The following is a 12,133-nucleotide window of genomic DNA, read 5'->3' as shown; positions in this document are numbered from 1 at the left end:
TGTATGCCAATAGCCTATATGAGCAAAAATAGGCTAGTTTTTATCAATGAAAACTATGCCCGCATCGTCTCAATTCAGTTCAGCAGTTTTCTCTTTTATATTAGGCTATTAGGCTTTATACTAGGCTATTTTATATATGAATTATTCGATCAGTGCAACCACACACATGAGTGATAGAGATCATTATTCATTGAGCATGCGTTTCTAAATCTATGGTCTAAATAGGCTTACAGATTGTGGAAATGTATAGACTGAGATTACACATTTACATTTGTTGCTGCTGTAGGAGACAGAATTCGCTGATCAAAGTAAATCAAATGACTGATGTGAATACAAGCTGCTAGACAGCCCTCCAACGCGGATTTTCATTCTGACATTAAATCGCGGATACATTAAATATCCGCTAAAACTCTGATCACAGTGCGCTTTCATTGAACGAGGAAATGGGTGTGGAAATGGGTGTGGGCGTGGATCAACTCAGCTGTTCATAATGTGATTGGCTAGCGCACCTCTTTCGCGTGGACGCGCGCCTGTGCACGAGCGAAAAACGTGCGCGTGCACAGGCAGATCCCAGCTTCAGTTATCGAGTAGAAAACCAGCGTCGTAGTATCCTTAAACTAGATAGCTTTGATCCTGTTCAGTCAAACCCAACACAGTCTCACAGAAAATTGTATAATACCAACGTTTTGGACCAACGTTGCTATTTTACAATTTCGGCTCGAAAATTGTAAAATAGTAACGTTCTGAGATTTTAGGGTTAGGATTAGAGTAGGGGGAGGGGTTAGAAACAGAAAATCTCCGTAAACCATGCCCAAACCACGCCCACCGCTGTAGACACATACGTTACCATTTTACAATTTCTTAGCCGAAATTGTAAAATAGCAACGTTTGTCCACAAACGTTGCTATTTTACAATTTTTTTGGAGATCGGGTTGTCAAACCAGATCAAAGTGACAGATTGCGGGTCTGTTAAGATAGCTTCGTAGTATAGGGTACAGAAGGTTTTCAGTCTATGATGGATCTGATCTTGTGTTCCATGATTCAGTCAGAAATGTATCTCTGCCAGAGGCGAAGCCGAGGGGGAGATTATGTGATCGGTCGTGTCTGTCTGTTCCCTCCTCGTGGTAATTGTGATGACATCATACGTATGACATCATAAGTGAAATCACCAACTTTCAACAGTGACATCATTATGTCAAGAGTGACATCAGTTAAATCATCAATGATGACATTATCTCTTCCCTTCTTCTCGTTGGTGTTTTATGGCAGTTGGTATCCTTAATGTTACATTACCGTCTTCTTCTGGATCGTCCCTCCAATATTTTATATTTTCTTTCAGGAGATCAATAGTGGCAGAGGAAGTTTGCACTCTTTCTAACTCAGGCTTTAAATGGTTACCAAAGGTGCGTCAGGCCAGGTAGATAGTCCAAACATTGAGAGAAAAAGGCTTGCACACTTTCCAAAGGATGAGGCATAGGGATGCAAAAAAACTTGGCTTTTAATTCACCATAAAGTGCAAAACAAAAGTGAGGTGATACAGCAAAAAAGAGAACGTTTCGGTCCTCAGACCATCATCAGCCCTGGTATCAGCTGCTTGTAATGTAGGTTTTGAAGCCACAGGGAGGAGTCTGTCATGGCTGGGGCAGCGCATCAATGATTCAATCAGGGCATTGAGCCTACCAGAAATAAGCTGCAAGCAGAGAACCCACACTACACAAATATATACAGCAAATATACACAGCATTACAATGCATATCATGTACAAACAACTGAAGAGTATTCTATACATATTCCATATACACACATGTGTTTATGGCTGTAGGATCAAGACCTATGGAGAGAGGGAGTAACAGAGAATATTGGAAACATCATGAGAAACATCATAAGAAACATGACAAGGAAAATTCTTCATTGAGACCATCAGGGTGTAGTGTCTTCATATAGAAAATCCATTTGCACTCAGATTTCAAAAGTTTCAGATCCATGTCACCTCCTCTACGTGTTTTACAGATTTGTTCAATCACACAGAATGAGAGTGTTGACACAGGATGATTGGCTTCATGAAAATCTCTGGCAATGGACGATTTGTTGTCATTTCTGCGTATCACACTTTTATGCTCAATGACACGTGTCTTTATAGGTCTAATTGTTTTGCCTATGTACTGTAACTTGCACGGGCATGAGAGGAGATAAATCACTCCAGCAGATGTAGATGTGAGACATTGTCTGATGTCAGGTTTTCGAGGTCACCTGACTAGTGAAGGTGTGACACCTCTTGGAATTCTCACATGCTGCACAGTTGTGACAAGGAAAGAAGCCAGTCATCCCATCCAAACGTCTCTGTACAGGAACAGATTGGACAGTGGTATCTGCCCGTACAAGGTGGTCTCTCACATTCTTGGCTCTGTAGTGAGAGAAGATCTACAGAAAAGGACATCCCAATGTTTTTTAATGACAGCTTTCATATCTCCACTTAAGGGAGAGTAGGTAGTGGTACAGACACATGAATATTTCTTAGAGCCCCGATTCCTGGCCTGGCTGATATCCATGTGACGCACTTTCTCTAGGGCTGTATTGCTTGGCAATAAGAGTTTTCCAGGCTAAGTAATCACTTTTCCTAAAAAAAAGACATAACTTCTATCTCACAGTACTGTAATAATGCAAAAAAGTACTTTTACTCTGTGTGCATTGCATGTACATAATGTGTGCAGTGCGATTCTCTTGCTAAAACAATGGTTTGTCGAACAGCTGTAGCATACAAATTTTCATGTGTGTCATCACTTATCTGTTCATCATTGGTGTCTTTGGAGAAAGTTCTGCTGTGATTCCTCCACCCTCAACTGGCTTGCGTCTCCGGCCGTGTCAGTCTCTCCCCGTCATTGACCAGCGCCTCACACCTTCTCCGTTCCGTCTGGATTCACTTCCCTTAAGTCCTCTCTGCTGTTAAACTGTCCAGGTCGGTAAACACACAGCGCATTGTTCATATGCCAAGGGCAGATGTTGTCCTGCTGGCGTCAACCTCGGGCCAAGCCTATGGATCGGAAACTCAACGGCAGTTATAAATTCTTTTACAGCAAGCAAACCACTCATGATGCATTTCTGTGGCCCGTCACACCGGTGTTTTCAAACACTTACACGGAAGGGAGAGATTTTACTCTCTCCCATTGCTGGCCGCTAGCTGCGGTGTTCAGGGCTGTAGTGGTGGCTGCGGTACAGATGTTGCTGCCGTTGGTTCCCTGGCTGAAGCCTGGAGTGCTGATGGTCTGCGCTTGAGCCTGGACTGCTGGTGGTCTGCAGTGCACTTGAGCCTGGCGCTGAATCTCAGTCTGCTGCTGGTGGTGGTGAGGCGTGGCCAATTCCAGGTTGAGACCTTTAAAGGTCCCAATTCATGCAGCTGTAACCTCTTAAAAACGTGTGTCTCTGGTCCATAAAACATGATTCTGGATTAATTTGTCGAAAATATAGCAACCCCGTTTGTTGTGACGGAGTTCTCACTTCCTCATCTCGTCGCTTCCCAAGAACGGTCTGTTTCTATAATATATTCAGAACTAACAGTTCCCATTGGCCGCTGAGGGAGAGCCCGCCCCAGGCTCCCAGCGGCCAATCAGATTAGCGTCTGTGGACCAGCACGCTAGGTTGCGAGTTATCGTTAACTTAACGGTTACTACGCTAAAGAGGACATCTCAAAATGCCTAGACTTACCGAATGCACCTCTGCAGTTGCTGGATCACGTACAGTTGGCGTCGCTCCAGCTAGAAGTGTTAATTTTGTGGCTATAGACAAAATGGTGCAGGTAGCTTGTGTGAGAGAGACCCGCGCAGTATGCGTGAGGAAGCTTGTGACGTCCCAAATCCCCCTCTGGGCAAACGAAGCGTTTGGGGGTGTGGCTTGGAGGAGACTGCAGGGGGAAGCTGGATAAGGACAAATCCAACTGTGGCAGTTCTGAGCTTGTGACAACTCATTACAGGGAGGGCTGACAGCAGTATATATGCATTTACAAGTAAAAACAGCTTTTGCACGGAATGGGACCTTTAAGACACATTAAGAGACATTAGCGAAAATTATCTGTCCTCACATGATAAATAAAAGTGTATGTATGTATGTATTGCTTCTGGCTTTGACAGCAATATAGGAGAATACTGTCCTTTCTGTTCCCCGTCATAATAAATGTGTTGTTGTTGTTCTCTGTGGTTTTATTCAAAACCACTTAGACCATAACTTTTATACAGTCTATATTCCCTCTAAATGTGGCGTGTAGGTCCGCTTGAGATAATTGTGCTTTCCTGGTGTGTATTTAGACCCCTGCAAATACAAACCCATAGCTCATTATGAGCTTTCTCTAAACAACTGTACCCCCTTGTGTGTGCGAAATCAAAACCAATACCCCCTTGTGGTATTACCAATAAAAAACAAAACAACAACCAATCCCTCTTTTGTGGGCAGGAATGGGTTAAAATAAAACCCACTGTGGATCCACATAACAAAATAAACAGCCCCGCTTGTCCCCTGCCGGCCGGCCTATCTACACACATATGAACGTTTAAGCCCCAAAATAAAAAGTTTAATTTGTGATTTTTCTTCCTCTAATGAGCCTCACTGCTCATTGTTTTTTTTTCCTGTTTCACCCACACTCTCCCCTTTTTTTTTTTTTTTTTTCAAAGGAAAGAGACCTTTTGAAAACAACTTTTCTTTTTTCTTTTTTTTGTAAATGAATGGTAAGAATTTTCCCAATGCTTTGAATTTGTAATTGTATCCCTTCTATTATAACTACATATAATTTATACCTCCTTTTGCAAAACTCAGGTCTGGGTATATGTTTTTTAATACCTTTAATACCTTTCAACCCGCGTCTTACTGTTTGTCCGTCGATCAAACAGGCCGGTTTTTTTCTCTAAACCTTGCCCAAAACGAGACGGCTCTAGTAAGGTCCCCTTACGCGTGCGCTCCCTCCTAACGCAACGCCTCACCCTCTAGGCAGTGAGTATATCCGTACGGCAATAGTGAGTTTTATCTAATATTATCTCACGCGAGCATCCCCAGGATACCATCGCACTCCCCTCAAAGGCAAAAGATTGCCCAGGCAGAAGTTACATCCGTTTTCCACTACACAATCCCCCAGACCTGTAGCTTTTAGCAGTAGTTACAATTGTCTATGTTTTAAAACCAATTGTATAACATTATTCTAAATTTGACAGCTACTCAATTTGACATAAAATTGATCAATCAACATTGCATTCAGTGTGTATTTGCCTCACCAGGTTCCGTAGATCACAGCGCTGGGCTACGTCCCTCCGCATGTCGACCCCTGCTCTCTTAGAATTAAGCGAGGTTTCAGGTCCAACTCTGGCAGGAGGTTATCACCAGTCGACATGCCAGAGGTCCGCATCCCACACGTGAGATCCCATGGACGAGCCCCCAAGTGTGATGGAAAAATTGCTGCAATGCCCTGCTGATTCATCAATAATGAGATATCCGTTTTTAGTGTTCTTAGGAGGTTTTATTCCATAATAACATCTGTGCACAGAGGTCTCTTCCCGACCACGTTGTCATGAAAGAGCCCCGAATCATTGTTTACAAGACATCATATACTGAAACTATGATACCCGCCCCCCACCCTGGAGGGCAGTACTTTTCCATTCATTCAACCTCTCTCCAACTCAGTATATTTCCATGAGAGTGATAGAGGTTCTAGAAGACTATCAATGCTGGCTACAATGGGATGACAAGGAGGTTTCTCTTGGGACTTATGTACCTTAGGTAGACCATATATAACAGGTATCGTGGGATGATCTTTAGTCAGTAACTTAAACTCTAATTGAGAGATGTGGCCTTCCATCAATGAGTCCTGTAGAAAGGAATCAATCTCATGTTTAAATGTTGCTGTAGGATCCCCATCAAATTTGGTATAATAAAAGGGATCTGAGATTTGAGAGTGTATTTCATCATCATAGCATTTTTTGTCCAACAGAACCAGGCCACCACCCTTGTCAGCAGGTTTCCAGACTACATCCCTCATTTTACCCAGGGCTGTAAGCATCTCTCTCTCTCCTGCTTTAGGATCTCTGCGTTGAGTGGCAAAAAGTTTGGCTACATCTCTCTCGACCAATTTGCAGAATGTATCTATGCAGCTGTTTGTAGCAGGAGGACAAAATGTACTTCTAACATGCAACGGAAGTTGTTGCGGGGGAGCGTCAGGTGGTGTATAAACCTGAACATTATCTTTGTTATAGAAGTATTTCAATTTCATGGATCGAAAGAACTTGAACAGTTCCACCTTAGTCTGAAAAGGATTAGCCGGAGTAGGGGGAACATAAGAGAGACCTTTGTTCAGGATGAGAAGCTCGGAGTCCGACAGCGTCTGGTCAGTTAGGTTAAAGGTTAAGTCCTGTTGCGGCCGCTCTGTCGCTGTTGGGACCTGGGTTTTCCTCCTGGAGCCCCGCCTGCCACGTCTGATCTTCTTTGTCGCATGTGGTAGCGGTGTGGGTGGTGTGGAGGGCCGTCTTGGCTGTCCTCTTCTAAAAAATCCCTATCAGAGTCTGCTGGATATTCCGATGCACTGGAGCCGGAGGTGTAGGGGAACTGGTCATAAAACCGGACCTGTTTCCTCCGTCTGGTGGCAATGGGGCCCTGGGTTTGTGATGGAAAAATTGCTGCAATGCCCTGCTGATTCATCAATAATGAGATATCCGTTTTTAGTGTTCTTAGGAGGTTTTATTCCACAATAACATCTGTGCACAGAGGTCTCTTCCCGACCACGTTGTCATGAAAGAGCCCCGAATCATCGTTTACAACACATCATATACTGAAACTATGATACCCGCCCCCCACCCTGGAGGGCAGTACTTTTCCATTCATCCAACCTCTCTCCAACTCAATATTCCATGACGTCAATAGTTAATCTGATGTTCACAAGACATAACAATCCAGTCTATTCCCACAGACACTTACATGTTCTCCCTGTACAGCAATCTTCTGCAATGATGAAGAACATAATTCACAAAATACATCTTAGAAGGGCCATAGTTCATAATCAATCAATCAATAAACACTCAATCAATAATTTGCTATCACAATTCCACACTATTGATAAAAATACATCATTATTATCAATATTAAAAATAAATTATTGATAAGAAACTATAATTTCAAACACAGTCAAAGAAAACTAAAATAACTATCATCCCTAACTTGTTAGAAAAAAAATGATCAACTCAAACATCAAATGATAGGCTGTTTACCTTTCTGTATAGATCAGAATTTCCCTAAGTGTTCACAATTATAATTAATAAGTCCTCACTTAACTGCATTTCGGCTTATGGCTATATAAAACCACTGGAACTCAGATTTCACTATCACTTGTATTACAATGTATCGCTTGCTCAAATTAGACTCTTAGGAACGCTAAATATCAAATCAAACATGATTATTTACCCAGGATTTCATAGCATAAGCAAAATGTGTCAGAGGCGAGATGGCCTTTTATTTTAGACACTTACCATAACGCCAAGCATAGTATACATCAGTGCAACATTTTCAACCTTCCACTTTTCTTCTTCTCAAAAGGGTGTTATCCTGTGCGAGTGGATTCTCTTCATCCACTCATCAGTCCTATCTCAACCTTTTTCCACTTGAGTCCTACAATCTTTCACAATGCAGCTTGAAATATGTTTTTATATATTCATCTTTGTTCTCCTATGTAGGCCAGAATAGCTTACTACTATTCTAAACAGTTTAGTTTAGCCACTCACTTCCACACTTTTGTCATATTTGTTTAAGAACACACAGTTTGATTAATTACCCCCAACCCTGCTCAATACACACAAATTTACACAACCTACAGAGCACATTGGTCAGATTAAACTCCTGGAGCAAACCACTTTCGGCTTTATCTCCTCAAGAGAAAAATCCTTCCAATGCATCCTGCTGGCTGGTGCTATGGATTCTGGGAGTTGGAGTCAGAGGCGGCGCCCCCACTAAATCGTTTTGGGTGCCGCCTCCCACTCCCTCCTCCAGCGTCCACTCATATCAGCTAGCCGCTATTTACATTTCGTATGAAAACATTCTCACAGGCTGCAAATGTTTTGGGAAACGGTTTGTTTCGGGTTTCTCACTGCAATTGTTGACGATTTCCAAACATCTGGCAGACATACATACCAAGTCGACTTTGGTATGTACTCTGCTCAAAGGCTGGGAAATGAACCCGCGACCTATTTTGATGCAACTGGTCAATCTAGTCTATTTATTTTATTTTATTCTATTTTATTTGCACTTTGAAATGATTGAGATAGCTCAATTTATAAGCTATCGATTTACACTATTGAAAAAAACTGCATTGTCTTCCTCAAATAGCTCCCTATTAGCTCACAAATCATTTTACACGTCTGAGTCCGCTTGAGTCTTTGTCCCCATCTCTGTTACTTCCCCTGTTTCCTACTTTACTCTCCAAAGCACTTTATAATACACATTATCACAGTTTTTACATAATACACATTAACTCATTGAGTGCCAGCCACTTTTGGAGAACGGACGCTCCCAGTGCCAGAGTTTTCAGAGCGTTTTCAGTGATTTCTCGAGGCCCACAGTATATTGTGTGATATTACTATGTAAACACCGAACACGCACAAAGAACGAACTGGCTCTATTGTATCATCAGCAAAAAAAAGTTTATTGATACCATTTTCCGTTCTTTAGTTATGAGCCGGAGAAGATAGGTCGTTTTGAGCAAATACAGCCTTTTCAAATTATTAGCTGAGATATTCCGCCTTTTGTGAAATGCAGCATTTCAAGCACATTCACTGAGTCTGAAGATAATATTTTCTGATGTAGTGACCGTGGTGTAGTTGTGTGATGCCCTGCGTGCCCTGCGTGCCCTGCGTGCCCCACCCCCCTCTCCCCCCCTCCCCTCCTCAGCTGCAAACTCCTCCCCACACTACACAGCCTCACGCACCCACTCTATTTTCGGAGTGCTCCGTTTGTGTGTGCCGGGCGGCTCCCAGCGCGATAGAGAAGAGCCAAACCGGACTGCTGAATGGTTTGGCGTCGGGTGCTGCTTTTCTGGTGGCTAATCGTGTGGAGAAACTATGCAGACAGACAGACAGAGGCAGAGGAGCTCAGTTGTGTGCGCGGATTGACTCATGTTCGCAGCCAACGTCAGCTCCAGACAGAGCAATCTATATGGCTCTGGCTGCAGCATGCATCGGTTTCTCTTTGATCACGGCTTTTTCCTCCTGTTTCTCAGGACCTGTCTCTAATCTGGAGAGCACTGTCGCCACCTAATGGGTTTGTAAAATAGGTTATAGACCTCCAATAGCTACAATATTTGTACAGGAGCTGCAGAAGGCTTTGATCGACGTCCCACCGTCAAAAAACGCATTGGACGTCGAAAGACGTCCTTGGCACTCTACGTCACTATTTAATTGGATGTCGAAAGACGTCCATGGCACTCAATGAGTTAAATATGACTCCAGTGGCCTACTCGCCATGGGGAAACCGTCATGAAGGATGCACTCGCCTGAGTGCACCACGCTGTCTGTCTTCCGTTAATCATCTTCCGGTGTTTTATAGGGTGTGTACCATTTGTCTTCAAGCTCACGTATGTGTGTGTGTGTGTATGTAAAGACAAAGCTAATTGCGCTGGTGGCGGATGCGGGCAGGTTCGATCTGATCATCTGATGTCCCAATCTGATGTCCCAATCTGCTGTCCCAATCTGATGTCCCAATCTGATGTCCCAATCTGATTGCCTCAGTCACACAGGCACACAAACACATTCACAACAACACAAAATTTAAAAACAAACAAAAACAAAAACAAAAACAAAAATAAAAAGATTTCAGTCATTTGAAGACCAGCTGCATACCCCCTTTGACAGATGTGTTAATTAACACATGTGTCAATTAATTTAGCAGTGTGATGAAGAGCCATTCTACAGAGACCAATACTATCTGAGGCCTTCTCACAGTCCTCTTGGGAAAATGTGTGTGCGCTGGGCATTGTGGTTATCTGGAACACGCTGCACTGTTTCAAGGCTTCAGGCCGAGGGGGGGGGGGGGGGGATCTCAGTGTCTGTTCACAAAACATTACCTTTTCGCTTGGCAATAAGAGTTTTCCAGGCTAAGTAATCACTTTTCCTAAAAAAAAGACATAACTTCTATCTCACAGTACTGTAATAATGCAAAAAAGTACTTTTACTCTGTGTGCATTGCATGTACATAATGTGTGCAGTGCGATTCTCTTGCTAAAACAATGGTTTGTCGAACAGCTGTAGCATACAAATTTTCATGTGTGTCATCACTTATCTGTTCATCATTGGTGTCTTTGGAGAAAGTTCTGCTGTGATTCCTCCACCCTCAACTGGCTTGCGTCTCCGGCCGTGTCAGTCTCTCCCCGTCATTGACCAGCGCCTCACACCTTCTCCGTTCCGTCTGGATTCACTTCCCTTAAGTCCTCTCTGCTGTTAAACTGTCCAGGTCGGTAAACACACAGCGCATTGTTCATATGCCAAGGGCAGATGTTGTCCTGCTGGCGTCAACCTCGGGCCAAGCCTATGGATCGGAAACTCAACGGCAGTTATAAATTCTTTTACAGCAAGCAAACCACTCATGATGCATTTCTGTGGCCCGTCACACCGGTGTTTTCAAACACTTACACGGAAGGGAGAGATTTTACTCTCTCCCATTGCTGGCCGCTAGCTGCGGTGTTCAGGGCTGTAGTGGTGGCTGCGGTACAGATGTTGCTGCCGTTGGTTCCCTGGCTGAAGCCTGGAGTGCTGATGGTCTGCGCTTGAGCCTGGACTGCTGGTGGTCTGCAGTGCACTTGAGCCTGGCGCTGAATCTCAGTCTGCTGCTGGTGGTGGTGAGGCGTGGCCAATTCCAGGTTGAGACCTTTAAAGGTCGCAATTCGTGCAGCTGTAACCTCTTAAAAACGTGTGTCTCTGGTCCATAAAACATGATTCTGGATTAATTTGTCGAAAATATAGCAACCCCGTTTGTTGTGACGGAGTTCTCACTTCCTCATCTCGTCGCTTCCCAAGAACGGTCTGTTTCTATAATATATTCAGAACTAACAGTTCCCATTGGCCGCTGAGGGAGAGCCCGCCCCAGGCTCCCAGCGGCCAATCAGATTAGCGTCTGTGGACCAGCACGCTAGGTTGCGAGTTATCGTTAACTTAACGGTTACTACGCTAAAGAGGACATCTCAAAATGCCTAGACTTACCGAATGCACCTCTGCAGTTGCTGGATCACGTACAGTTGGCGTCGCTCCAGCTAGAAGTGTTAATTTTGTGGCTATAGACAAAATGGTGCAGGTAGCTTGTGTGAGAGAGACCCGCGCAGTATGCGTGAGGAAGCTTGTGACGTCCCAAATCCCCCTCTGGGCAAACGAAGCGTTTGGGGGTGTGGCTTGGAGGAGACTGCAGGGGGAAGCTGGATAAGGACAAATCCAACTGTGGCAGTTCTGAGCTTGTGACAACTCATTACAGGGAGGGCTGACAGCAGTATATATGCATTTACAAGTAAAAACAGCTTTTGCACGGAATGGGACCTTTAAGACACATTAAGAGACATTAGCGAAAATTATCTGTCCTCACATGATAAATAAAAGTGTATGTATGTATTGCTTCTGGCTTTGACAGCAATATAGGAGAATACTGCCCTGCAAAGCTAAAAGGGGGTAACTCGCCAGAGTGTAGAACTGAGAAAAATGACTTTAAAGTTTTGTTGTTGTCCAGCCAAATGTATTGTAGGAAGAAAACTGGAAATGTGTTAATTATTTGTTTATTTAATGTAGTTATTTATCTACATAATTTTTTTTAGCTCAAACTTGACCTTTGACCCTTATTTGGAAGTTACCTGACTCTGGCTTTGCATTGTCTGCAAAATAATAAGGGGTGATACCAAGCAAAAAGACAGTAACTTCAATTTTATCCTTCACTTGGTTGCTTATCACTATATAAAACCACTATATATGATAATAATGATAACATAGACATGAAGTCTCATTTTCATGGCACAATTACGCTTAATATAATATACGTATAAATATAATATAACTAGATTATCAGGCCGCTACACATCCTTCAAGCCTAGTTTGGTGGGACGCTTGTTGGCCCGTTGTGTGTCTGTGTGTTGGCGCCT

At 43.4% G+C, this 12,133-nt stretch overlaps 1 protein-coding gene across 1 annotated transcript in view; it reads left to right on the top strand.

Annotated features, from left to right (window-relative positions):
• LOC310775426 (protein NLRC3-like) overlaps positions 1-12,133 on the top strand; it is an 83,595-nt gene that overhangs the window by 20,259 nt on the left and 51,203 nt on the right. The window lies entirely within an intron of this gene.

The sequence above is a fragment of the Poromitra crassiceps genome (genome assembly GCF_964638095.1).
Source record: "Poromitra crassiceps genome assembly, chromosome: 4".
Taxonomy (NCBI): Eukaryota; Metazoa; Chordata; class Actinopteri; order Beryciformes; family Melamphaidae; genus Poromitra; species Poromitra crassiceps.
Note: the sequence above shows the minus strand (reverse complement) of the source record. Positions and strands in the feature narration are given on the sequence as shown.